Source organism: Prionailurus bengalensis, chromosome B3, assembly GCF_016509475.1.
Source record: "Prionailurus bengalensis isolate Pbe53 chromosome B3, Fcat_Pben_1.1_paternal_pri, whole genome shotgun sequence".
NCBI lineage: Eukaryota > Metazoa > Chordata > Mammalia > Carnivora > Felidae > Prionailurus > Prionailurus bengalensis.
The window spans coordinates 107,243,456-107,268,998 of record NC_057355.1 but is presented as its reverse complement, the minus strand read 5'-3'; the positions used below and the strand labels follow the sequence as shown (position 1 = coordinate 107,268,998).

General features: G+C 41.4%; 1 protein-coding gene across 1 annotated transcript in view; it reads left to right on the top strand.

Annotated features, from left to right (window-relative positions):
• RTN1 (reticulon 1) overlaps positions 1 to 25,543 on the top strand; it is a 228,432-nt gene that overhangs the window by 132,453 nt on the left and 70,436 nt on the right. The gene's annotated exons all lie outside the window — the stretch shown is intronic.

Sequence of the window (25,543 nt, the reverse complement as noted above, 5' to 3'; positions counted from 1 at the left end):
CCTTCCTCTTTCTTACCCAGGGAACAAGGCATTTGGACCTTGATAAAGGTTTTTGTGTCCCAACTAGTCAGGAAAGACAGGGACCAAAGTTAACGCCAGAATTTCTCTTGTTCTTCAAGCAAGACCTAAGTTGATTTTTAAAGTCACATGTAATTTAGGATGATTTTAATTTGGTCGTTATAATCTTCCTGTGAGAAATTTTCCTGTGAGTTGAAGACTTCAAACGGGCGAGAAATGGAAGTCATTTTGTCTTACAGTTATTTGTACGTGAAGAGCGTGTAGCATTCTTCTTCCCAAATCATCGACTACACCTGACTGCAGTTGTGTTACAGAATTCAGAAAGGAATCAAAGAGTCAGTAAATAAATTAAGCCCTGTGCAGTCTAGTTCATGGGCTGCATTGAGGGAAAGGAGGGAACCTCTCTCCAGCCCCTGGGTGGGGAACACCCAGGTAGAACTTTAAAACAAACCCTAAAAGCACAGCTTTATTCAAAGTCCCCTTCCACCCATCTCCTCTGCTTGTCGCTTCTTTAGGAGTATTTTGCCTTTTGCGGGTAAATGAGTTCAAGAGTACACCCTCCTTCCTGTGTATATGCTAACCCAGTGATCTTGGTGGTGATTAAAGTGCTTCATATAAAAATAGAGGGCAAAATCTTTCCCATTATAGATTGAAAGCTAGCTTCTAAATTCTTTAAAATTAACACATTGGAACAGGGGAATCTAGAGGGATGTAATAAAAAGATAACCCTGCTGCATGGTTACTGGTGGCTTAGACACATGGCATTTATCATGTAGGGGCCGATATAACTGACTTTCAATTTCCCAAATAACTCTTCCCTGAGAGTTTAAAGTATATTTCGTGTGTGCAATAGTGAGGATATTTGATGACATTTAACAGTGGCAGTGTGTGTTTGTTGGGTGAATATTGAAACCAATTTGGATTCTTTTCCTACCACTCTGACCGTGATGGAGATGGACCCTGAAACTTGCAGGGAGCCCTGGGGAATAGCATAAGCACAAACCATGTGCCATCCCTTCCGGTCCTGAAGCAGTTGAGCTTGAGTCTTGCTGAACCTGAGTTCCTATCACTGTACTTTAACAGACACGTGTTTCCATTTTATCCCCTAAATAGCATCCCTGAAATAGTCACCATGTGTGCAGCGCTGTTCAAGCATATATATTCTCAAAAGCAAATAAATTGGGAAGCTAATAAGGAGAAAATTGAATTGTGCAGGCCCATTTCTCTCCCTAGTAAATCTGAGACGTAAGTGTGACAGCTGGGACTGACTGAGTGACCAGACGTCTCACGAAGAGCTAAGACGATGGACAACCGCAGCTGTGAATGCAAAGGCTTCCGAGCCAATTCTAGTGTCATTCTAATCTCTGTGCAAGTTGCCCCATATGGCTTGGACCCTCTGCTGCCAAGTTTAGACATTAGAGAGAAGAGAGTGGCAGTCTTTTCAAATGATTCAGGCATGCCAGGGTGAATAACCTCTGCTCTCTGCACCAAGGGGTCCTTTGAAATCCAGTCTCCTGCTGAAACTTACCGCTCAGCTGCATTATGTATAAAGAGAGTCTAAAAGGCCGTTCTGGGGCAGCCAAGCGCCCGAGGTCTTGGGCGGATGACTCAGCGCTGCCAGCATGTTATCTGAGCTCTGAGGTTCCGCGTCTCACCTGCTCCATCTCAGCAGGTGAGAGGATCAGTGCTGCCCAGCATCCCCCAGGCCGTTCTTAATCACTGTCAGTGGACAGTAGGATTGTGCTCACGTCAAGCAGGACTCTGTCAGCAGTAAAGTCAGGTCAGCTTCTGTGGTTTCCTGCTCTTGCCCACTGAAGCCTCTGGCCATATGAGTGCATTCAAGTTCAAGTATTCACAGCATGCTCATCTCCCTGGCTTTGGAGCCATGTTGCTGAGGCTGAACTAAGTTGCAGAAAGGTCCAGAAATATTTATTTAGAATAAGGTTTGGCAAATACCTGATGGCATCGTAATATGTACTGTCAAGGAGTTTCGGGGTTTACTGGTGCACACGCCCTGATAAGGTTTATTTTTGGATCTTTTTGCCCTTCAGAGGCCTCTAGAGCTATTGCACCGGAGACGAAATGCAGTTTGTCATATTCCAGTTCCCTTCCTCTGTGCACCCTTGAACTTCTGCTGCCCTATAATTCTGCTCTCCCACGCCTTCCAGGAAGGTCTGTGAGGAACATCAGAATCTGAGAGCATGGATAAGTTTTCATTGCCGCAAGGTTGACCCTAACTGTTAGGAACATCTGAGTGAAAAGCCAATGAAGAGATTCTCAATAAAACACTGATACCCAATGTGACTCATCAGGATGTATGTGTGGTATTTACCAAACCTGTAGATTTTTTTTTTTATCAGTGTTCCTCATGGTTCATCTTCTAGGGAACACATTTTTGGGAAATAGTGTTCTCTTCCTACTCACGAACTCCCTACATTCTGATTTCTTTACCTTGCAACTCAAAAGTAGGGTGCTTGGACCAGCCATGTGAGTCTTATGTGACAGCTATTAGAAATGTCACTCCAGGGGCGCCTGGGTGGCGCAGTCAGTTAAGCGTCCGACTTCAGCCAGGTCACGATCTCGCGGCCCGTGAGTTTGAGCCCCGCGTCAGGCTCTGGGCTGATGGCTCGGAGCCTGGAGCCTGTTTCTGATTCTGTGTCTCCCTCTCTCTCTGCCCCTCCCCCGTTCATGCTCTGTCTTTCTCTGTCCCAAAAATAAAAAAGGTTGAAAAAAAAAATTAAAAAAAAAAAAAGAAATGTCACTCCATCCCAGACCTACAGAATCAGAATCTGCGTTCTGACAAGATCCCCTAGTAATTCCTAGGCATGGCAGAGCTTGAGAAGCAGTGTTTTAGACTGTGGCAGCCAGCTTTCACATTCCTACCTGCAACCATCCTGATGAAAGTCACCAGTGATACCTTCTTGCCCCTAAAATGGCCTCTTTTGAATCTCATCTTTTTGTCCTCTCTGGTAATTTAATATCATCCTGCTGGCCAGTCCTGAAAACGCTAGAGAGAAAGTGGTGTATGTTCAAAATAATACATTTAAGCTGCACAAAATAGTGCAAAATAAAAGTTACAGTCCCCCTTCTCCACCATCCTGATCTAATTCTCAGAGATAATCATAGGATTTTGGTTTGGTTTTGCCATTCCTGTTCCTTTCAGAAATTTTCTTGAAGTATTTGGGCACATACAATTTGTTACCGCACAAGTGCTATCACATTGAACTGACTGCTTTGTAACTTACTTCCTGTAACAGTAAATTCCAGGACAATCCCCACTCTTGTGAACATTGTTCTCTCCTTCTCGGAACTTTTTCCTCCTTATTTCCCTGATGTTTCCCCTTCCTGCTCCACCCCTTACTCTCTGACCTCTTTTCTGATCTTTTTTGCCACCTTCCTTCCAGTTCCTGTCTTGCCTCTGAGTTCTGTCCCTGTCTTTCTTTGTCCCTCATTTCCTTGCTGTCCCCCACACAGGTTTTTAGCCACTGCCTTTGGTGCCCCAGCTCACAGATCTCTGGCTTTGGAGAATTCTCCTTAGCTCCACGCCCATTTCCCCACTGTTGGCTGGACATCCCATAGACCCTCCAAATGTAATATGTTGATGTTATTTGTCAAACTCTGCTCCTTTCCTTCCTCTGTGCCCTTCCTGAGCTGATGACAGGTTATCATTTGGGCTTCACGTTGGCTTGAACATTCAGATCGGGTCTAGATCTAAATAAAGACTCCCAAGCCTGAGACAAGGTTAAAAGTGCAACCTGAATGTAAACACTTCAGTGGAAGTCTTGTGGTAGTGTTTGGTTATAAAATTATCATCCAGATGATCCAGAATGTTCTTAATAGTTGAACGATTATCAAAATAAAAACTATAAAATGTAAAAATCCTCTTTGTGGCAGTCTTAAGAAGGCATCCAGTGATACCAGTTTGAGAAATACCAGGTTAAGCCAATGGTCCTCAGAGTGTTGCCTGAGCACCAGGTTTCTCAGAATCTCCTAGAGTACCAATTAAAAAATGCAGGTTCCCACTCTGCCCATACCCCAGAACTACAGAATCAGAATACGCCAGGGCATAAACCTGTACTTTTAATGAGCGTGCTGAAGAGCATTCTGGTTATAAGCAGATGAGCCGGGCAGCCCAGACCCATAGTGAAAAACACCTTGGTGAGTGTGCCCCTAGGTGTATGTGGCTTTTTAATTAGAGAGACTGAGGGGGCTCTCAGCTGCTTCCATCCCTTCTCATGCCCCGGGAAGCAGGCCTCTGCACCTTTTCTCTCTGTGGACACCAGCTGCAGCAGCTGGAGCTTGCCGGGCTCTGCCCCTCATGGCAGGGAAAAGCTTCTCTCTTCCCTGGGGGAGTGATTTGCAGGAAGGCTACCAGATGGAGGTCTTCTCAATAGGCCTAACATTTATGATGTTTATTATTGCTTCTCATTATTAGGCCAGATATTGCTTCTGTCCTAAAACATTTGAAGAGAACCAAAATAAGTGTGACCCACTTACTTTTCTTCCCGTAATTCTAAGCAAAAAAAAAAAAAAACAAAAAACAAACCATCTTCTAGTCCAATATTTTATTTGCTTTCATGAGACTGAATTCATAAGTCAGGCTGTCAAGATTCCTGGAGAGTCGCTACCTTTCACAGCGCACATTTCAGAATCATTCTGAGGACTTAGGCCCCTTCCCTTGTAGCGGCTGCCCCCGGCGCCAGCTTTCAACAAGACGGACCGGGTAGCTGCTGGATAAAGTTTGGCTTTTGTGAGGATGAATGCAATGTAATACTTAGATGGAGACACTGAGCCTTCCATCTCAGACTGTTCACAACAATTAAGCTACTTTTATGAGACTTTGCCCCGCAATAGAAGGTGCTGTCCTGGCCTAGGCATCCCAAACGAGACTGCCTGTAAGCCTCTCACCTCACTGCCTTTACCTTCTGAAGTAGTCACAAGGCAAGCATTGGCCCAGATTGCATATTGATCTATGATTTTTAAATGGTGACTTCAGAACACTGGGGAGATTTTCTTTTCAGGCTTGGATAGAATTGCTCCACTCCTTGGTGGCCCCAGAGCCTATTCTTTCTAGTGACAGATATTCTTTGATACTTCAGTAGGGTGTGTATAATAAAGATCTGATACGCTGATTACATCTCTGTTATATTTCAGTGTCATTTTTGGGGACGTAGTAAACCCCAACTCCCTAGTAAATTTTGCCTGGGCACAGAGTGGAGCATAGATTCGCTCCTAAGATGGATTCAGGTCAACCTTGAACTTGCCTGTAGAGACACAGTTCACAGATGGCAAGCATTATGGTGCCTCTAAGAAATAATGACCCTGTTAGATGGTGATTCTGATTCATCATCCAGCTCTTTTGCCACTCACGTAAATCATCCTTTCTTGCTGATGTAATCAAGCATCTTGGAGGATATAACTCACATACTTCTAATTCTCAGAGCCAAGACCTGCTCCAGGGTATTCCCCGCCCCTTTTAAATGCTAACCTCGGGGCGCCTGGGTGGCGCAGTCTGTTAAGCGTCCGACTTCAGCCAGGTCACGATCTCGCGGTCTGTGAGTTCGAGCCCCGCGTCAGGCTCTGGGCTGATGGCTCAGAGCCTGGAGCCTGTTTCTGATTCTGTGTCTCCCTCTCTCTCTGCCCCTCCCCCGTTCATGCTCTGTCTCTCTCTGTCCCAAAAATAAATAAACGTTGAAAAAAAAAATTTAAATGCTAACCTCACCTTCCACTGAAGTCTGGATGAGATACTCACAGATATAGTCTCTGCACTTCTGGATTCTATCTTTGCAACCCCACAAAACACTCTAATACAGAATGAAATAAATTTTACTGAATGTATGCCAGCCTTGCAAAAGCAAGACGTTACCAATTCATTTATCCTTCTTTTGATTCAACCAATAAGGTATACTACATGCCTGATGCTATCCATATAATGGTGACTAAGGCAGACATGAATCCACCTTTGTGGGCTTACACTGGTGGGGAGGAGGGGTTTCGATGAAAAAGGAAATCAATAGAATGATGTGTATGAGAGTGAGAGTTTCCTGGTGGTAGTGACACTTAGATAGGAAGGTCAGAGAAGGAGGAAATTGCGTAGTCCACTATCGCAGGAGATTATTCAAGAGGGGCTCCTGGGTGGCTCAGTTAGTTAAGTGTCTGACTCTTGATTTTGGTTCAGATCATGATCTCATGGTTGTGAGATCCAGCCCCACATCAGGCTCTGAGCTGACAGTGCAGAGCCTGCTTGGGATTCTCTCTCTTAGTCTCTCTTTGCCCCTCCCCTGCTCACGTGTGCTTGCTCACTCTCTTTCAAAATAAATACACATTTAAAAAGAAGAGAGAGAAATAATTAAAATTCCAAATAACAGAAAATACCAAGCCCAGAGGCAAGAAAGTTCTGGGGTCATTCTAGAAACTGAAAAAAAAAAGGTCTGTGTAGATAGAGTGTGGTAGGCAAAGGGGACAGTGACAAGAAGTGGGATTGGAAGGTTGGCAGCGCCCTTTCATACCCAGACCAAGGTGCAGAGTTTGGTCTTTATATCAAACATTGCAGGGAGCCACCAAAAGATTTTGAAACTTGGAAGTAACATGACCTGCTTTCCATTTTTTTGAGGTCACATTGGCTGTTGTAGGGGGGAAAGATTGGAGGAGGACAAGTATGGAAGCAGGAAGGCTGATTAGGAAGGTATTGCAGTAGTGGGGGCATGGGATGATGGTGACCGGGAGAGAGTAGTAGCAATGCAGGTGGAGAGGAATGGATGGATTTGAGGTGGATTTGGGAGACTGACTTCATAGGACTTACTGATGCATTGGATGGGTGGTTGCAGTGATCTTATTCCCAACACCTCTCGGTTCTATTTCAGTTTTCAGTCACCATAATGATTACAAGTAGATGCAAAAAGATTTACAAAGGGAAAAATACCCTACACTTTGATGCTGTCATTGAATCTGTGTTTTTGTGTCTGCTGCTAGAAACCATTCATTTGGCTGATGATGGCACTGAAATACTCTCACAGTTTGAGCTGTATATCTAGTATATTTCCATGGACAAGCAGCTGAGGGCCTAATGGTCATCAGTGTGTTTAGATGACAGGGATGTTTGGGTGGCTGGGGCTGGAACTGAAATGAGGGTCAAATATGGTACCTGTGGAGACTAAATAAGGCATGTAGTTAGGTGGGCAGGGATTGTGGACAAGCAAGTCAGTTATTTAAATAGAATTAGATAAGGGGCACCTGGGCAGCTTGGTTGGTTGAGTGTCTGACTCTTGATTTCAGCTCAGGTCATAATCCTAGGGTCGTGGCATCAAGCCTTGCATCAGGCTCGGCGCTGAGTGTGGAGCCTGCTTCGGAATCTGTCTTTCTGTCTCTCTCTTTCTCCCTCTGCCCCTCTCCCCTCCTCATACTCTTCCCCACCCCCTGACTTCTCTCTAAAATAAAAATAATAAAAAAAATAGAATTAGATACAAGGTTGGGTAGAGGCTGGAACTCATAAAAGCTTCAGAAATCCTAAAGTACAGTCCTAAATATGAATAAAAATTATACTAACAGGCAAAGAAAAGCACCCTGGCAGAGAGCAGAGGTTAAAGTCCGAGGAAAGGTAGCTTTAAGGCAAACCCTCAAATTGGGTCTGAAGGAGGGACAAGCATTCCATTGGGTGTAGTTACCTCAGCCCAAGGCTACGGCTGACCGTGGGCTTTGTCTGTGATTACTCAGTGCTTCGGAGTCAGTAGGCTCTGTAATAGTCCTTCTGAGTTTTAAATGACCTATGCTTGAGGCAGTAGTCCTTCTGTGCCTGGTGAAGTATTGATACAGGATCTTTCTCTCTCCTTGTGGAAGTTTGGGACACTTGGTAGGGAGAGAGGATTAGGTGCTCAGTGGAACTGTTTGCTTCTTGTCGACAGTGTTTCTCAAAGTGTTGTTGGTAGGCCATTTAGGTCAGAAACAAATTTGTTTTTTAAAATACAAATTCCTAGGCTCACCCCACGGTCTCCTAGGGAGGGGCTTGAGGAATCTGCTTCATTGAGTAGCTTCCAGTGAATCCTAGGCACACCAGAATTGGAGAATGATGAGGGAATTTTGAGGAATTATGAGGCTGAACTTTCAGAACACTCAGAGTAATCTTTGGCAATTTTTTTCCTGTAGTGCCCCAACTTCTTCAGGGCTTGAGCCAGAATCCTCAAAGTTGGCTTTTCTGTCTGGACTTAGAGATTAATTAAAATGGTTCTTGTATGGAGTTTAGAATGAAGATAATACTGTTAACTCTGAGACTTCCACCTCCTCATGGGAGAAGGGGAGGGGAGGTCACGTGAGTCTTACCAGCTCACTCTGGAGGATGCTTCTAACATCTCCCGACCTCACAAAGCCTCCAGAACAAAGACCCCAGAAGGACATGGTGGGAACACAGACAGCTAACCATTCACATTCCCAGTAGTGTAGGGCCTCCTGAGTCAGAAGAGTCCCCCAGGTGGCCTCTGTTTATAGCTTGGAAAATTCATGGAAGAGAAAAAAGGCCTGAGGGTGGAGTTGGGCTGTATACTACCAGGCACAGTGAGGAGTTACAAGCTTGATCTCATACAAGATAAAAGATTTCACTACCACTAATGATTCAGTTCAAAGCTGCATATTCTGGTAAATATAGCATTCTGGCTTAAGTCTTCCCTTCTGGCAGTTACAACTCTTGGCTGAGCACTGAAAGCATGGGGGATTTTTCTACACACAAACTAGTAGCAAAAGCAGATTATGTGTTCCCAAACTAATTCTTTTACTTCCAAACTCACTTTTTGTTTTTTTTTTTTTTACCAGCCCCTAACATCTCGAGGGGATTTGATTCTACACCTTAAAAATGCAGAGGAAATTAAGTAAAGCAGAAGAGTGGTTTTTGTATTCATTATCTCAACTGAGTGTTAATGTCTGTTGCCATCCAGTGGTTGTGATGAAAATATCCAACCTTTACTTTTTAGCCTCATCTCAAACTGCCAGGATTTGAAATTTACAGATCTCTTGGGATATGATGTAAGAAAATATGTCTTTGAATGATTTTACAGTTGGCCACTAAATGGCTAAATGGCTGGGCCATTTATGAGGTGATTGATCAGTTAAATTATTATCCATATTTTGGGGTGGGGGGAACCAGCACAAGGACAGTGTTTCAAAAGATATTCCTAAATGGGTAACCTAGTTTTTATCAGAATTAATTTTAAGCTATACCATTTGGCCTGTAACAAAACACAAAATATAACACGATGTAGAATTTATGAACCCTAGTTTCCTACTAATTGGAGTTTTTGGATCATTTTAAATTGAAGTCAAAAACTTAGGTATAGTCAGTTGTTCCAAATGATATTCAGGGGGAGAAGAACCAGGATTTGAAATAATCTGATTGATTCGCATCTAGTGCCCTTTTCCAAATAAATTGATTTCCAAGTAGTTTAGTTGTTTTTAAGAAAATCTAAAAGTTTCTCTATGCCAAGTTACTTTAGAATATAAAGATGTAAGATTTATTATCATAAATGTATATGTACGTAAATAGGACTTTTATAATAGTACACAATATGTGCAGCTAGGTCAAGTGTTATCTTTATCAGTCAGCTGGAAATTCAGTCCAGTACCCTGGAAAGGTTTTAATTTTTCTTTAATTTTAGGCTAGCCAACTGATAATGAATCAATTTTACATAAAGTCATAGTTTTCTCTGAAGTTGGAAATAAATAATATCATAAGTAATTTGATTCTAGATAATTTTGATATGGGTAAAATGGCCTCATTGTCAATTTGTCCCTTTTATTTTCTTACTCTTCCCCTTTGTTGGAGTCCACATTTTTATGCCCTTTTATATTCCTCTGAACAGAATCTGGAAATTCAGGGTAGATTTTTTTATATTCTGCAAAGATGTGCTCTAATTTCAAAGCCAAAAATCCTGGCTTTGACTTTGATTTCTAAAACTCTTCATGGTTCACATTCTCATTCTTGTGGACACCACACCTTTCCCTCAGATCCCATTAGCGTGTCTAAGAACACAAAAGGACTCCTTGATTGAGAAATCCCCGAGCCAAACCCTAGAGGCTGAGGGCAAAATCCTCTTGAAGAGACACTTTTTGGATTTCAGTGTTACCGTTCATGGGTCACATCTGGACTGTTATGCCTCTAGGATGAGATACAGATCATTCACTTGAATTGTAAGTTTTATACCTCCACCTGTACATAATATTTGCCCTTATAATTTATATGATGGCTCTTTTGTGATAGGTAAAGACAGATTTTCTACCACGTTGATACATCCTCTTCCGTAGTACAGTCATTGCTGGAAAGTGGCTTCTCAGTTCGGCATTGCATTTCCCAGCCTTCCTTGCATCTAGGTGAAGCTATGAGCCTCGTTCATATCAATAGAGTGTGAGTGGAAGTGAGATGGGTCACATCTGGGGCAATGTTGAAGACACAGTTGTACCTTGTCCTTCAAGGCTCTACAGCTAGGGAATGACAAAGGGAAAAGAAGGGAGGTCCTGGACCAGCTACCTGGAGGAAATCTGCTTGCTAATGCACTCCATGTTGATCGATTACATTAGCTCAAAATAAATTTCTCCCATGGTAAGCCACTGAAATTTTGGGGTTGTTACTATAGCTAGCCTCCTCCTGACTGATATGATAACATGGAACATGAGGTTGAGAAAAGCCTACAGTCAGAACGTATGTTGGAACACGTGTCCCATAGCTGCACAATTTTATGTCTTGCTTCTCCCTCTCTATACCTATTTTGTACTCTCCTCTACTGATGTTGGTCAGTCCTTCTGCCAGAATTACTGGTAGCATAATTCTGATCCTGTTTGAAAAAGACAATCCTGTCCTCAAGACATTGTGTTGCAACTTAGTGAAATATTGTCAGAAAAATGGAAGAGATCTTTAATAACTGCAGGGTGAGTAGCTGGTGACCTCTGGAATTGTGCAAAGTAAGAAGTAGCCCTCGTGGTGACCATCAGGTTCACCAGAGCAAAAGCATATAAAGTTTTTGTGAGATAAACTGCTGGGAGAACTAGAAAAGTCCCTCTGCCTAGCGCTAGCCCCAGGCAAAATTGGAACATAAACACAGTATCTTGGGGTCCTCTGCCTCCCACCACTCTCGCATCCTTCACCTCAACACCATCCTTCAGCTACTTGAAGGCTCCCAGTGCTCCTGAGCTCTCCTTGCTTCCCTTTCAAAACATGCACTCCCTATATTCTGTATCCTCAGAGTCCTTCGTGCTTCCCATTTCTTAGGGTGTACTATACAGGTTTAACTTGATAAACCAATTCTTTTTCATGTGTTAGTGAGCTAGGGTATGATTCCTCCTATGCAGCAGATCTCCAGAAGGCTCTGAAGGAAGGAGCCACCTTAGGGTAAGTCTAGTCCACTGTTTTAGGGAGTAGTTTCCTCAGTCCAAGACTCCATTCCCAGTAGTATATGTTCTGAAACACAAACATATTAGACTCTGGAATAAACTAGGATGCCTTTTCTAAATTTGCACTGGATATGTACCAGGAGAACTACATCCTAGTGTGGAGATCAGTTCATTGTTGCCTGATACAGAATTAGAGCAAGAAGAGTGGATGGCTTCATCGGAAATTTCCATCGCACTCTGGCAACCTGTGAACTGTTCTCTAAGAACTGGGATCCTCAGTTAGAATTAGAGCAGGATCCCTGAGCCAGGCCTAAGGTCCTTCCCTCTCCAGTGGCCCCTTGTCTAGATTCCCCTTCTCTGGATTCTGTATGATTTTGATTGTATATCCTTCTCTTCCCTGGGACAAGGACTCAGGGGCCAGCTGGGTTTGGATCCTGTTCCACCACTTACTACTAGCTGTGTAATTTTGGGCAATTTAACCTGTCTGCGCTTCAATTTTTTTCATCTGTTCAAAGGGGAGAATAGTACATGCATCACAGGATTCTTGTGAGGGTTAATTGAAATCATAGGTTAAGTAATTACTCTCTCATTTTATTACTATTTAAATATTTATGTTAATAATAATTATACAATGAGATAGGACTTTGGAAGAATCTAGCCCAGTTACTAATTTAATGCAGGAATTCTTTCTACAACATATTCTTTCATAAAATTTCAATTAATAAGTTTATAGGTTTTATTCATATGTCACAGTTTGATTGGCTGCTTTCCAGTGATTTATAGGAAGTTGACTTGATCTCACTAATAAGCTCCTTCCCAAGCATATTGTGGGACAGGTTGCTTCTGGGAAGGCTTTTTAAATCCAGCTGGCCCAATTTATCTTCTTCTGTTAAGTGTTGATTTTTTTACCCAAAATATATATGCTTAGGTCCCACCCTAAATATCCCAGACTATAATCTTTGCGTGTAACATCCTTATATCAGAATTTTTTAGAATCCCCCAGGGTGATGTGAAATGCCCATGTAAGGTTTGAAGCCACTGAGTTGACCCCAACTGTGGTATGCAGTTCCCCGAATCTTCAGTCCCATTTGTTTTTTCCCCCCAGGCTTCGGCATTTATAGTTTTCTGACTCTGTCAGGCCATATTGGAGTAACAAACCGCCAAATCTCAATGGCTTAGCTCAACAAATATTTACTTCTAGCTCCTACAGAATCTGCTGCTAGTTGGTGGGGGCTCTTCTTTGTCCAACTATAAAGAGATCCAAGCTTCTTCTCTTCTATGCCACTGAATATCAACGTATGGTTTCCCAGGTCACCATGACAGAAGAGAAAGCTGGAGGGGCACGCTCGTTCTTCACAGCTTCCTCCTGGAAATGATACATTTAAGTTTTGCTACCATCCATTGGCCAGAATTAGTGACATGACTCTCTGCTGATGCATGGGACACACTAGAAATTCAATGAGCATGAAGTCCTTATTACAGACCTCTTGAACAAATATCTCTTGTTTTAGAACTTCATAGCACTTACCATTACTTACTATATTATACACGCATTTGTTTGTTTATTTATTGCTTGTTGCTACCATGTAGAGTTTAAGTTCTTTAACATCACACACTTTGATTTGCTGCTGTGTCTCCAGTCCCTCCAATGGTGCCTGGTAAATAGTAGGGACACACCAAACATTTGATGAATAAACGAATAGTGACACCAGACACATAGGTGAAGACACTGGGGTATATTATGGGATTTTGTTGTATGTCAGTGTGTTTTATAGCTGTGCTCTTTCCCAAGAGCTCATTTAAATGTTATTGAGTCCAGTGAAAGGTTAAAGAATAATAGGCCAATTAAGTAGAGAATACTGTGTGTGGATCCCCTACTGTTATTCATGAAGAGCATTTACCTCTTGGCTGTGCACTCCTGGAGTGATCAGCTCAGGAAAGGGCAAACGGAGTCAGCAGAGAAAGATGCTTTTCTGCGGTTCAGCTGACATAGCCAATAACAGATTTGAGTTGACAAAGCAGAAGGTGACGACATCACTGTAGGCCTGTGTGCAGCCTTTCTTTGCTGAGCCTATGGAATTTGTACAAGTCCGGTCTATTGAAACTTTATAACCCCCATAAAATGGGAAAACTTTCTGCGGTGAATGCTTCTTGTTATTTTGAACGCAGCAGAACCCAATTTAAAAACAGGACTTGTTATTAAGGTTGGTGTGGAGACAGGCAGTATTATGGGGTGACTAAGGCATGAGCTCTGGAATAAGACAGATATGGGTTTGAACCCCAGTCTACCATTTGCTGACCTAAAATTTTGCAAGCCTCATCTGTAAAATGTGGCCAACAATTCCTACTCTTAGAATTGGAATGAGATTCAAATTGAATTCATTAAATGATGTTTGAAGGGGCTTAGGTTAGTAGAAGGTCTGGCATATTGTAAATGGCAGCAGTTATTACCACATTCCATGGCTGGATCATGTTTTCTGTACTAGATCAGGCTGTACACCCCAGCTATAGTCAGTAATGGGAGTTGCCAAGGATACGAGAAAATGTGAGGCAGTGGGGATGGGCTCCCCTCAGTGAATCAGCCTCCTAGCCTTGGAGGCTGGCAGTATGGCAAGCCTCTCTAGCACAGTGGTGGCAGCCCAGCCATGCACCTGAGCTCCATCAGCAGCCCATCCATCTTCCTTCTACACAGTCAGCATTACTGTTCCCCAGGATGGGGAGGATCTGAGTGGGCTGCTTCATCACCATCTGATGCTCGCCTGTCACAGCCCCTTCTCAGGGACATTACTCCCCTTCATCAACGTTTAGTTCAAGCCACCAGCACAGGCTAGCAGGATGGATTCCTCCCAACACAGAAGAGGGACCAGGGTGGTAGCAGCTTTAGCAGAACCATTAAGGCTACTTTCCTTTAAAAGGGACTGAATTCATGGCAAGCTTAGAATTGCAGATTCTTCTTTCCCAATTCCCCAAGCGTAACTATGCACACAAAGAAGATTCATCCCTATGATTTATTTTTATGGAAAGCTACTTTCTGAACAATCAGATTCTTTAGGAATATTTGAAATATTGTTTGGGGAAAAGGTTTAGCTATGTTGTCACGATGATAAACGTGGAATAGCCTCTTTAAAATGGATAGGCATATCCTTGAGGGTGTGTTGCTTACATAAAATGCTTCAAATGACTGCCATTTCTCTCAAAAATCTCTTCCACTTCTGTTATATGCTCTCGGCAGTCCTAAGTAGGACGTAAGCTGGGCGTTCAATTCAGGGCAGTCTCTTCTTGTCTGCCTGGTCCCATATAGGCAGGTGGACTGGCACCGGGCAGATGGGATTTACACAGAAGTTCTATCTCCATCTCTGGAGTTTTCTTGTAATATCTTCCTTGGTTAGTGCATTTTGCTTCATCTTTCTTTTCCACCATTTTCATACTTTCAAAAATAATTATGTATTAACTCCCAAAATCCATACAGGGTATTTCATAGGCACTGACAAAGACTTGTCATCCATAACCTAGTATGTATTTTAATTATCCTTTAGAGAAGACAGGGTTATGGTCAGCTCTTCAAACACTTAACTCTTATCTACGATTTGGAAATGAGTACTCCTGGTTCTTTTTAAAAAGCTATTTAAAAGAGGTTATTATAGAAAGTTGCATACAGATTGGAGAAAATACTATTATGAACTACCACATAAAGATAAACAAAATTTAACAGTCATTACCATTTTTGCACACTTGTTTCAATTGCTTTTGAGGGGAGCATTTTAGTAACCACACGCGAAGTAACCGCTTGAGCTAAAGCCGACCCGAGCTGAGGGGAGCATTTTAAAATGAAGTTACAGCCATCAAGATATTTTACCTCTATATACTTTAGTGTACATCTCTAAAAATAGGAATTTTTACTTAGGTAACCATGGGACCATTGTTACATCTAATAAAACAAATACCTTCTGTTATCTAATGCCCAGTTCATATTCAAATTCTCTCAAGATTCCTCCAATTATTTTTTCAGTAGGTCACTTTTTTTAAAAGATTTTATTTTTTAAGTCATCTCTACCCCCAATATGAGGCTCAAACCCATGACCCCAAGATCAAGAGTCACATGCTTTACTGACTGAGCCAGCCAGGCACCCCTTCAGTTGGTCACTTTTAATTAGCCAATGAGCAAATATCTCTCAGCTTTTATTTTTCCACTACGTTGCCTGTAATAACATGGCACAATGGAGAGTTCCTTTGGGTTGTATGTTATATGATGATCAGATGTATTTCCTTTCTTCCCAATATTTTATTATAAAAATTTTCAAGCATATGGAATAGTTGAAAGAGTTCTTCAGTGCACCTCTGTTTACATGGTACTATTTTTAATTCCTTCTCTGACTTGCTGAGGTGACTGAGACTGGATAGTGTCCAAAACTTGGATTCAGTTAGACAGTGAATATTCTATGGCTTCTTTTTAGGTAGAAGCTTTAAATAATATTTGCAAAGCAGATAGATAGTGTACTTATTACTTTGCACGGTTTATAAATCCTGAGAGTATCTTCTTCTCCAACTGGCAGCCTGTAAATATTATTAAGCCTGACTTTCAGTTGACAGTACTTTTCTGGGGTATCCCCGGAGAGCCAGGTGCTGCACTGTGACAGTGGCACCACCGTTGTGGGTTAAGTGAGAAAAATGACAAGCCACCCTAATACTGGAGCAATTGGAACAGGCAGTGTGTTTACACCTTATGCAATGTCAGTTGTATTTCAACATTATCCAAAAATATCATGCAAAGGTACTTGGAAAAGAGAAAAACAAATCTGGTTTCTAAAGCGTCTGTCTGAGGGTTGCTACTGTTGCTATGGAGATCAGAGAAGCAGATTTTCATGGCTTTACCACACTGAGCTTGTTTTTGAACAGATTCATGAGACTGTGGGCTTTTTTTCTCTCTCCTATTCTGGGTGGTTTTGTTAGACGTAACCTTGCCTGAATAATATTAACATATCACTTGTGTGAAAGCACATTAGATGCTAATGCTTGGAGTTGTTTTTAGCAGAGTGATTTAACAGTACAGGATTCGTTTTTTTCATTTGAATGTTTTAAAATAGACTGACTCTCCTAATCAGCGTTAACATAGAGCTCAGCTTGGAGCATAAGGAAATGCTAGTTTAATATTTTAGTGCCATCTGCTGTAAGTTTCATGGCATTCTACCCCATCTGGCTTATTTGCAGCAATCCCCACCACCACCTCCCGCCGCCACTTTCTTTTTTAGTCTTAGTAGAACGCAGCAAATCTCCTTCCAAATGTTTTATACTGATTGGCCCTGTTTCTTCCTACTGGTCACTGGATGAGGCTTCTGTCAGAGAAATATATTCCCTTGGCTCTAGGTATCCATTTCCTGACGACTTCTGCTTCAGCCTGGTGGCTGTACGCATGCACGCGTGTGATAATTATCAAGCAGTTAACACATTCCTAGACCTCTCTGCTTTATCTCAAACGAATGCCTGACTCTTCATGAGTGAACGTTTGTAAATTCAGCAACATCACTAAATAAATAATTCTGGAGAACCTATCATGTGCTAGGCTCTTTTCCGAGGCAGGGTGGGTGGTGGGAGGAGAGAACAAAGCAGACGCCCTGCTTGCATGGACCATGAAGTTCCGTTACAGGGGAGACTAGCAGTATCCAAGTGAAGACACATATTACAGTGTCATGCAGTGGTAAGGGCTGTGAATTAAAAAATGAAGGCGGCAAAGCTACTTTAAATAGGATGGTTAAAGATGGATGATAGGATTAAAATATTGCAATGGACATCTCTAATGTATTACGGTTGCTAACAAGGACAACAGATGTGTCCTCCAAGCCTGTGCCTTGAGGCTCTTATTAAAGACAGATACTTATTGTTAGTCAATTATTTTTGAACATTAACCAGCGACATTGCACAGATGAAAAACAAATCTATTCTTTGAAAGCTGTCAGATTCTGCTATTGCGATGGAACTAGGTAAACCTTGGACTTGCCTCAGGTTGACAGTTCTTTAATTCAGCGTACAGTTATAGCTTCTATATGTTGTCTAGTTCTTTGCTGGGTTCCATGGGGGACCGTGGGGGGTTTTAAGCCAGGACCTGTTCTCCAGCAGTTGCTTTTCACTGAATACTTCAGCAACTCTCAACCTATCCAGGGGATAGAATAAATGCATATGGAACATTGAAGTAAAAATTCCAGGCACTGTTAAAATTAACTCTCTCTAGAAATGCTACCAATCTTAAGTGCAATCATGTGGGACTTCAGAGAAGAGAGAAGTGTTAAAATGTCCCGTGCATCTCTCTTCACCTACCCTCTTTAAATGTCAATTTGAGCTGAACATTGAGCCCCATGGAAATTTCTAATATTTCTGTGATTAGAAACAAAGGAGATTCTGAGGTCATTAGAACCTTGAGCAACCGATTGGATTCCTCTGTATGTGCGTGTGTGTGTGCGTGCACTCACATGGGCATTCATTCATTCAGGAATCAAGTCTCAGACACCTTATTACATGTGAGTGACTGGGCTGTGGCTGAGGGAGCTAAGATAAATAATGCCTACAGGTATTTGTAGGGACAAGGATACAGATAAATTAGTGCAATAAAGAGTTACAGGAGCAACGAAGCTATACTTGTCCTAGCCCTGTCTGTGTTATTGATTTATGCTGCGTTGGCTGAGATGCTATATGAGTATTCTGACCTTTCTGTGCCTCTTTTCTCATTTCTTAAAAAATCTGGGGCAGAGAGAAGTGTTAGCAGAATGATTCCTATCCCTTTCTTACCTTAAGGAGGAAGGTTGAATTGTTCCAAAGAGGTGAGAGTATTTGTTTTAGTTTACTGAAAAATAAGCCATATAAATAAAATCAGTTTTTAAAAATAGTTTATTTATTTATTTTGAGAGATTGTGGGGGAGGGACGGAGACAGAGAGAGAGAGAGAGAGGGAGAGAGAGAGAGAGAGAGAGAGAGAGAGAGAGAGAGAGAGAATGAATCCCAAACAGGCTCCGTGCTGTCAGCACAGAGCCCAGCACGGGGCTCGATCTCATGAACTGTGAGATCATGACCTAAGCCAAAATCAAGAGCTGAATGCTTCACTGACTGAGCCACCCAGGTGTCCTTAGAATCGTTTTTTATTAGCTGGAGTACCATTATCAGATGCTAAAGTGCTAGCACATCAGTGGGAGAGAAGCGAATGGTGAGAATGTTTTGTCTCCCTGTTTTCCTCTTTATACAATGTACATGGAGTTACTGGCTAACTTTAGAGACTCATTAGCCCTCTGTACTGTTAAGTGTAAATGCCCACCTCAGTAGAGGCTGATGGCAGGGTAGCTGCAAATTGAGAGGTGCGGGTGCTGTACGTACTCCCTCCTAAGTATGCAGTCTCTCCTGCCATGTGCCTGCGAGCCAGCGGTAGCCTGTGTGGAAGCAAGAGTAAAACTGAGTTTGGGAATAGGAGGAGGCTGTTAAGTGTCTTATTTATTTCCTACTCTCTGGAGTACTTTTAGTGTGATTTTTCTGGGCATAAAGGAGAGATTTAAGTCTGCCATATTACCCTTACTGTATATAAAATTTCCATCAGTTGAGTACCACTTTTCAAGGCCAGGAATATATTTGCTGGGCTAACTAAAAGCTGTAAATATGGCTTTTCGCTGAGTGTTTATATCGATGATCCAGCCCTCTGGTTACCCACTTCTCCTCCTTTTCCCCAATCCAATATGCTTGGTTGGCATCAAAATGACATCTCTCTGGTCTCTGGCACAGCCTTTGTGAGAGATGGATTTCCCTCCTGATCACAGCGTTGGGGAAAATCAGTGGAGGCAGCAGCAAGTCAAACTCCGGGACCAACAAGGGCTCTCCCCAGACGTTTTTATTGTCATTTCTATATCTTCTCTCCTCTCTTTCAGTAGCTGGCAGCTTGATTATTTCTCCATATTCCTTTACTTCTGTACTGTCTGCACAGGACAATGCTGCATTCAAAACAGAAGAACCCAGCCATCACTTTATTCCATCGCAGGGACACCCTGTCATTGCAAACAAGGACTAGCGTGTAGATTCTAGTGACTCCCTGCCTTTGGAACTCTGAAAGCTGACTCTTTAAGTGCCAGCAGATTTTCAAAGCTCTATTTCTGTTTCTCCTTTTCCTGATGGCAGACCATATTGTACTCACTGCTCTTTCATTCTATCCTCACAAAGACATAAGGAGTAGTTTGCTAAGAGGGAACATTGTTAAATATTGGATGGGATTTCTGAGCAATGCCAAATAATTTTCTAAGTAGATCTTTGAAACTGACAGAGATTTAACTATTTTAAGGGGATTCCTAAAGGGATTAGAATTCAGAGATTCTTATGCTGGACCCCTCCTGTGGTGTGAAAGTTGTATCCCCCCCACCAAATTCATATGTTGAAATCTTAATCCCCAAAGATGATGGTATTAAGAGGTGGGGTCTTTGGGAAGTGCTTAAGAAACCATTGCCCAACCCAAGGTCACAAAGATACACTCCTATGTTTTCTTCTGAGTTTTATAGGTTAACTCTTATACTTAGGTCTTTGGTTTCTTTTGAGTTAATTGTTATATTTAGCATGAGATAGGAATCCAATTTCATTCTTTAGTATGTGGATATATAGTTGTCCTAGAATCATTTGTTAAAAAGATTGTTTATTTCCTATTGAAGCATCTTGTCATCCTGCTCAAACAACAATCGACCAAGTGTTAGGACTTATTTCTATACTCTTAGTTCTATTCCATTGGTCAGTATGTCTAGCCTTATGTTAGTACCACTGTATTTTGATTGTGCAGCTCTGTAGTAAGGGAAATCTAGAAGTATAAGTCCTCCAGACTTGTTCTTCTTTTTCAATATTATTTTGGCTATTCTGGGTCCCTTGCACTTCCATATGAATTTTAGAATCAACTTGTCAATTTCTGAAAAACAGAACTTGATAGGGATTGCTTAGACCTTGGTAGAGATCCATTGTTAGGGATTGCACTGAATCTGTAATCTGCAGAATATTGCCATCTTAACAATATTATGTTTTCCAATCCATGATCATGGAAGATCTTTCCACTTATTTAGGTCATATTTCATTTCTTTCGACAATGTTTTGTAGTTATCATTGTACAAGTCTTGTCCTTCTTTTATTAAATGTATTCCTAATTACTTTATTCTCTGTGATAATATTGTACCACCACCTGATTTTTAAAATACAATTTTATTGGAACACAGCCACACTTATTTGCTTAGACATTGTCTTTGGCTTTTGTATTGCAAGGACATAGTTGAGTAGTTGCAACTGAGACTATATGGCCCACAAAGCATAAAGTATTTGCTGTCTGGCCCTTCACAGAAACAGTTTGCTAATCAACATAATGTATTCTCAGACAGTGCTGATTCTCTTCTTTTTCTCCCTCAGAAATTATGTGGGATAAGATGGAAGAGGAATCAGAATCATTTATTTGATGGTGAGAAATACAAATAATGTTGGATAGGGTGAGTTTTGGAGTTAACGAGACCTAGGTTCAAAGCCTAGACTATCACTTTTTCCATTGGATCTCTCCGATATTCTGTTCCTGTTCCTTGAAATTTTAGTATCCTTTTCTTATGAGGGAAGAAAGTGACTTGCTAAAGTCATATGTAAGAGCCACTGTCAATAACTGGGCCCAGAACTCAGCCCAGAATTCCAGAGCTTCTACCTTTTTGTCCATTTTCATTTCCACAGCTTAGAAGTTAAGTCTCTGGGAGATATAATTTAAAAGTTGCTCCTTCCCTACTTCCCACACTAAATTCTTTTTTTTTCTTTTTTTTTTCTTTTTTTTTTGAGAGAGAGAGAGAGGGTACAAGTGAATGAGGGGCAGAGAGAGAGAGAGAGAGGAAGAGAATCCACAAGAGGCAGGGGAGCAGGACAGAGAAAGAGAGAAGCAGGGCTTATCTGAAGTAGGGCTCATGCTCACCCAATGCGGGACTCATGCTCACCCGATGTGGGACTCAAACTCATGAACCATGAGATCATGATCTGAGCTGAAGTCATATGTTTAACAACTGAGCACCCATGTACCCCCTGCCACACTAAATTCTTAACATCAGCTTGCTAGATGTGCCTTTCTTAATTATTTATACCATTTGCTTCTTTTCCACAAAAATTTAAGTGCTAAAAAATATGTTGGTTACTCAATATTAGGTGATATTGGAATAAGTTTTGTTTGGTTTTGCTGTCCCCTTACAGAAAAGATGTTACCTCCGTTTCTTAGTAATGATGTTCTGGTTTGGCTCATAAACATATAGGACGTATTTACATTAGATGTGATGAAATGGAACACATAGCAGTTTCAGCCACCAAAAGCATTTCTCTGCAGTATCTATTTTGTCGGTATAGATGACAACAGACTTCCAGCTGGAATATATTCAAATGGGTTTCCTCTTGCTCCTTTTTTGAATCTACTCCAGAAGAATGTTGACTATACCAAAACGGATTAAAATGTTCCTCAACCACTCCAGTTGTACACATAAAAGTCAGACTTCCAGTCACAACTAAAAGTTTCAAAAGCCTTTAGAAGTGTAACCCTATGGTTATCCGAAATCTAGTGCTTACAGAAAGGCCTTTCTCAGTCACCATATTTTTTTTGCCTTGATTCTTAATGCTTTACAAAAAAAAAAAAAAAAAAAAATAGCTGTTGTAATCTTTTAATAAAACAGCAGGCTATTATGACTACTCATTCTTTCCAGTGGGGCATAATATTAGAAATGACCAAGTGTTGGGGTGCCTGGGTGGCTCAGTTGGTTGAGTGTCTGACTGGCTCAAGTCATGATCTCGTGGTTTGTGGGTTCAAGCCCTGCATCGGGCTCTGTGCTGACAGCTCAGAGCCTGGAGCCTGCTTCAGATTCTGCGTCTCCCTCTCTGTCTCTCCTCTGCTCACACAGTCTGTCTCTTCTCAAAATAAATAAATAAATATTAAAAAAGAAAGAAAGAGATGTTGAGATAATATTATCTTTTTCTGGAAATCAGGGAACTTCTTTAAAAAAAAACAAAAACAAAAACAAAAAAACACAAACCTGACTGATCAAAGAGCTCAGAATCAGAGAACTTCTGGGTTGGAAGGAACCTGTACAAAAGACCTTATAAACATTCTCAGTGACAGAGAACTCACTGCCTGTTAAACTGACTTTCCATCCTTGGTCACTTCTGAAGTTTATCTCATATGTTGATGCTACGTATCCACTAAATCTATTGTATCATATGGGGCCATAAATAAAACGATAACTGTCATAATAACCTTGCATTTTTGCTTTTCTAGACTCTAAATTTCCATTGCTATCAACCAACATTTGTTGGTTGGTTTCAAGTCTTTTGTAGCCTTTTGGTTCCTCCAAACCCCTTTTCTGAGCATCATACCCCAAGAAGAACATCTTTCTGAGTAATGTGTGAGCAAGTTAGTACATTCCACAGCAAAACCATGGCTTCTCTCACTGTGGACACCCAATTTCTACCAATCCAACCTATGGGCACATTACCTGTTTGTCAGCTCTATCACACTATTGACTTGTGTTGAGTTTACATCATCTAATACTCTTAAGATTTTATCTATATGGGCTATCAATAAGTTACATTTCTTCTATCTCACATTATTATAGTTGGCACTTTGGAAGGAAGTACGAGACCTTGCATTTTATCTCTGTTAAACTTAATCTTGTTAGGTTAATTCCATTTTCGTAGTCTGCCAAGATTTGAGAGGATTCTGTTACTCAATACATTTGCTATCTCTGCTAACTTTTACATTATTTATGGGCATGATCACTTGCTTTTTATGTATCATTGATGAAAGGTTTGAGAGCCCAAATCCTGTGATTGGCTATTAGAAACTTCTCTCCAGATTTAAACTTAATTCCGTAAACATTTATTCAGCACGTGCTTGGTAATGAACTATAGTCAGAGTTGGGAATTCAGTGATGAACAAGGTAAGATGTCGCAACCAAATCAGTAGTCTATATAAAGAGGAAGACATCCAAACAAATAACTATAGTATAAAATAAGGAGCACAGTAACAAAGATGTGAACAAGGAATGCAGAGGAGAGGTCAATAATTACCCAGGGAGGTAAATGATGTGTACCAAGACAAAGTGATATTTGAGCCGAGTCATTTTTTTTTTAAATTTTTTTAATGTTTATTTATTTTTGGGAGAGAGACAGACAAAGTGCGAGCAGGGGAGGAGCAGAGAGAGGAGACACAGAATCCAAAGCAGGCTCCAGGCTCTGAGCTGTTAGCACAGAGCCCAACATGGGGCTTGAACCCACGAACTCTAGGAATATGACCTGAGGTGAAGTCAGATGCTTAACCAAATGAGCCACCCAGGTGCCCCTAGTCTTTTTTTTTTTAAGTTTATTTTTGAGAGAGACAGAGACAGTGCAAGTGGGGGAGGGGCAGAGAGAGAAGGAAGGAGAGAATCCCAAGCAGGCCCCTAGCTGTCAGCACAGAGCCTGATGAGGGGCTCAAACCCCAAAATGATGAGATCATGTCCTGAGCTGAAACCAGGAGTCAGACACTTAACCAACTGAGCCACCCAGGTACCCTTTGAGCCAAGTCTTGAAAGAGGAGGAAGTATTTGTGAGAGAAAAGGAGAGTCTGATTGTCGTTTGTTAATCATTATGTATTCATAGGAAAACAAAATGTTAATTTCCTGAGAGTTCTTCTGTTGAAGAGCACGTAGACCAAAAAGTTGAGACTCTACCACTATAGACGATGATAGACAACCTAACCTATAAACTCCAGAGTATCCAGTGGTTCCTTCACAATGATATGATATTGCAATTACATTCTATCAAAATGGGAAATTCCATTTTGAGATTTTCTAGATCAAGTGTTTTCCTGTTTTTTTGTCTCTTGAGGGTGGTTAGGAAGCTCTTACTAATTAATGTTCCTTAGATTTAGGCTCTATGAGCCAAGAATAGGAAATCCTGAAAAATTGTTTCTTGACAGCTTACCTTTATTGTCCCAAATCTCTCCTTTGTGACAGACTCGTCCATCGTGGAGGAAAAACTCTTATCTAGATTAGATCCTCCAACAGCTAGATTATAGTATCTTCCAACTTCTTCAAAGTATTTGGGACCCCTGAGACTCACAGTGGACTCCATACCCTCATTGAAATTCAGAAATTTGTTGCTGACAATAAATGGATTTGTCACTAGGCCTGCGAGCCCAAAAGCCAGGACCGGCCCGTGCAGCTATAGTGAATAACATTTTTTATTTAGTATCTCTACAAGGACAATAAATTTAACAAGAGATTTTCTCCTTTAAAAACTGTAACAAAATTAAAGCTGTCTCTCTTCTTTCACAACAAGAGTTGAGAATATAAAAAGTACTTGTCCTTTTATTAAGTTAAGCTGCTGACCTTTTAAGTGATGTCTTGGCCCTGGGAATGATGAGTGACTCAGGCAGAAAGCCAGCTGAAGACCAAGGTAATTCTGCTGCAGGCCAAGTCATTCATTTAGTCCAAAGTGTCCAAGCCATTTAGCAATGATCCTGCATTTTTTAAAAGCAAAGTCATTCTACCTGCTGCCTCAGCGTAAAGGCACATGACCTCGTCCACTGCCAGGCAGGTAAATGCAGGCATTAAATTGGTGTTGACAGAAGGTAAGTGGAGAAGTTTAAAACTTAGCTGAATTGTTGGAAACTTAGTTGAATAGTTGCTCTGACTTCAACGAAGTTACCTGCTAAATCTGTCTAAATCTCCAGGGAAGCCAAGAATAATATAAGGGCCCTAAAAAAGTAAAACTTTCAAAACTACATTAAATTTCTGGTAGTTTGCTATTCTTTGTAGCTTTTATCATGGTTTTTAAACACAGATTTATCCCTGTATTCATTCATTAATGATTGTGTTCCCACTAGAGTGTACGCTCCAGGAGGGCATGGATTGTGTTTTGTCATTGTTGAAATGCTGACTACCTAGCACAGTCTTCTTTGATGTGAAGCAACTGAGAATTCAGTGGAAGACAAGTGACAATTACTAGTCCTCCTGCCTCTGCCTCTCAAGCTCTCAGCCTGGCTTCCTTATTGGTTTTGCATGTATCAGCCTAGAGCTGAATGTTTCTAAAGAATAGTACCACTGGGTGAAGGTTCTTAAGGCAAAGTGAGTACCAGAGAAGAATCTTCCTTGGCAATCTCTTTCCTT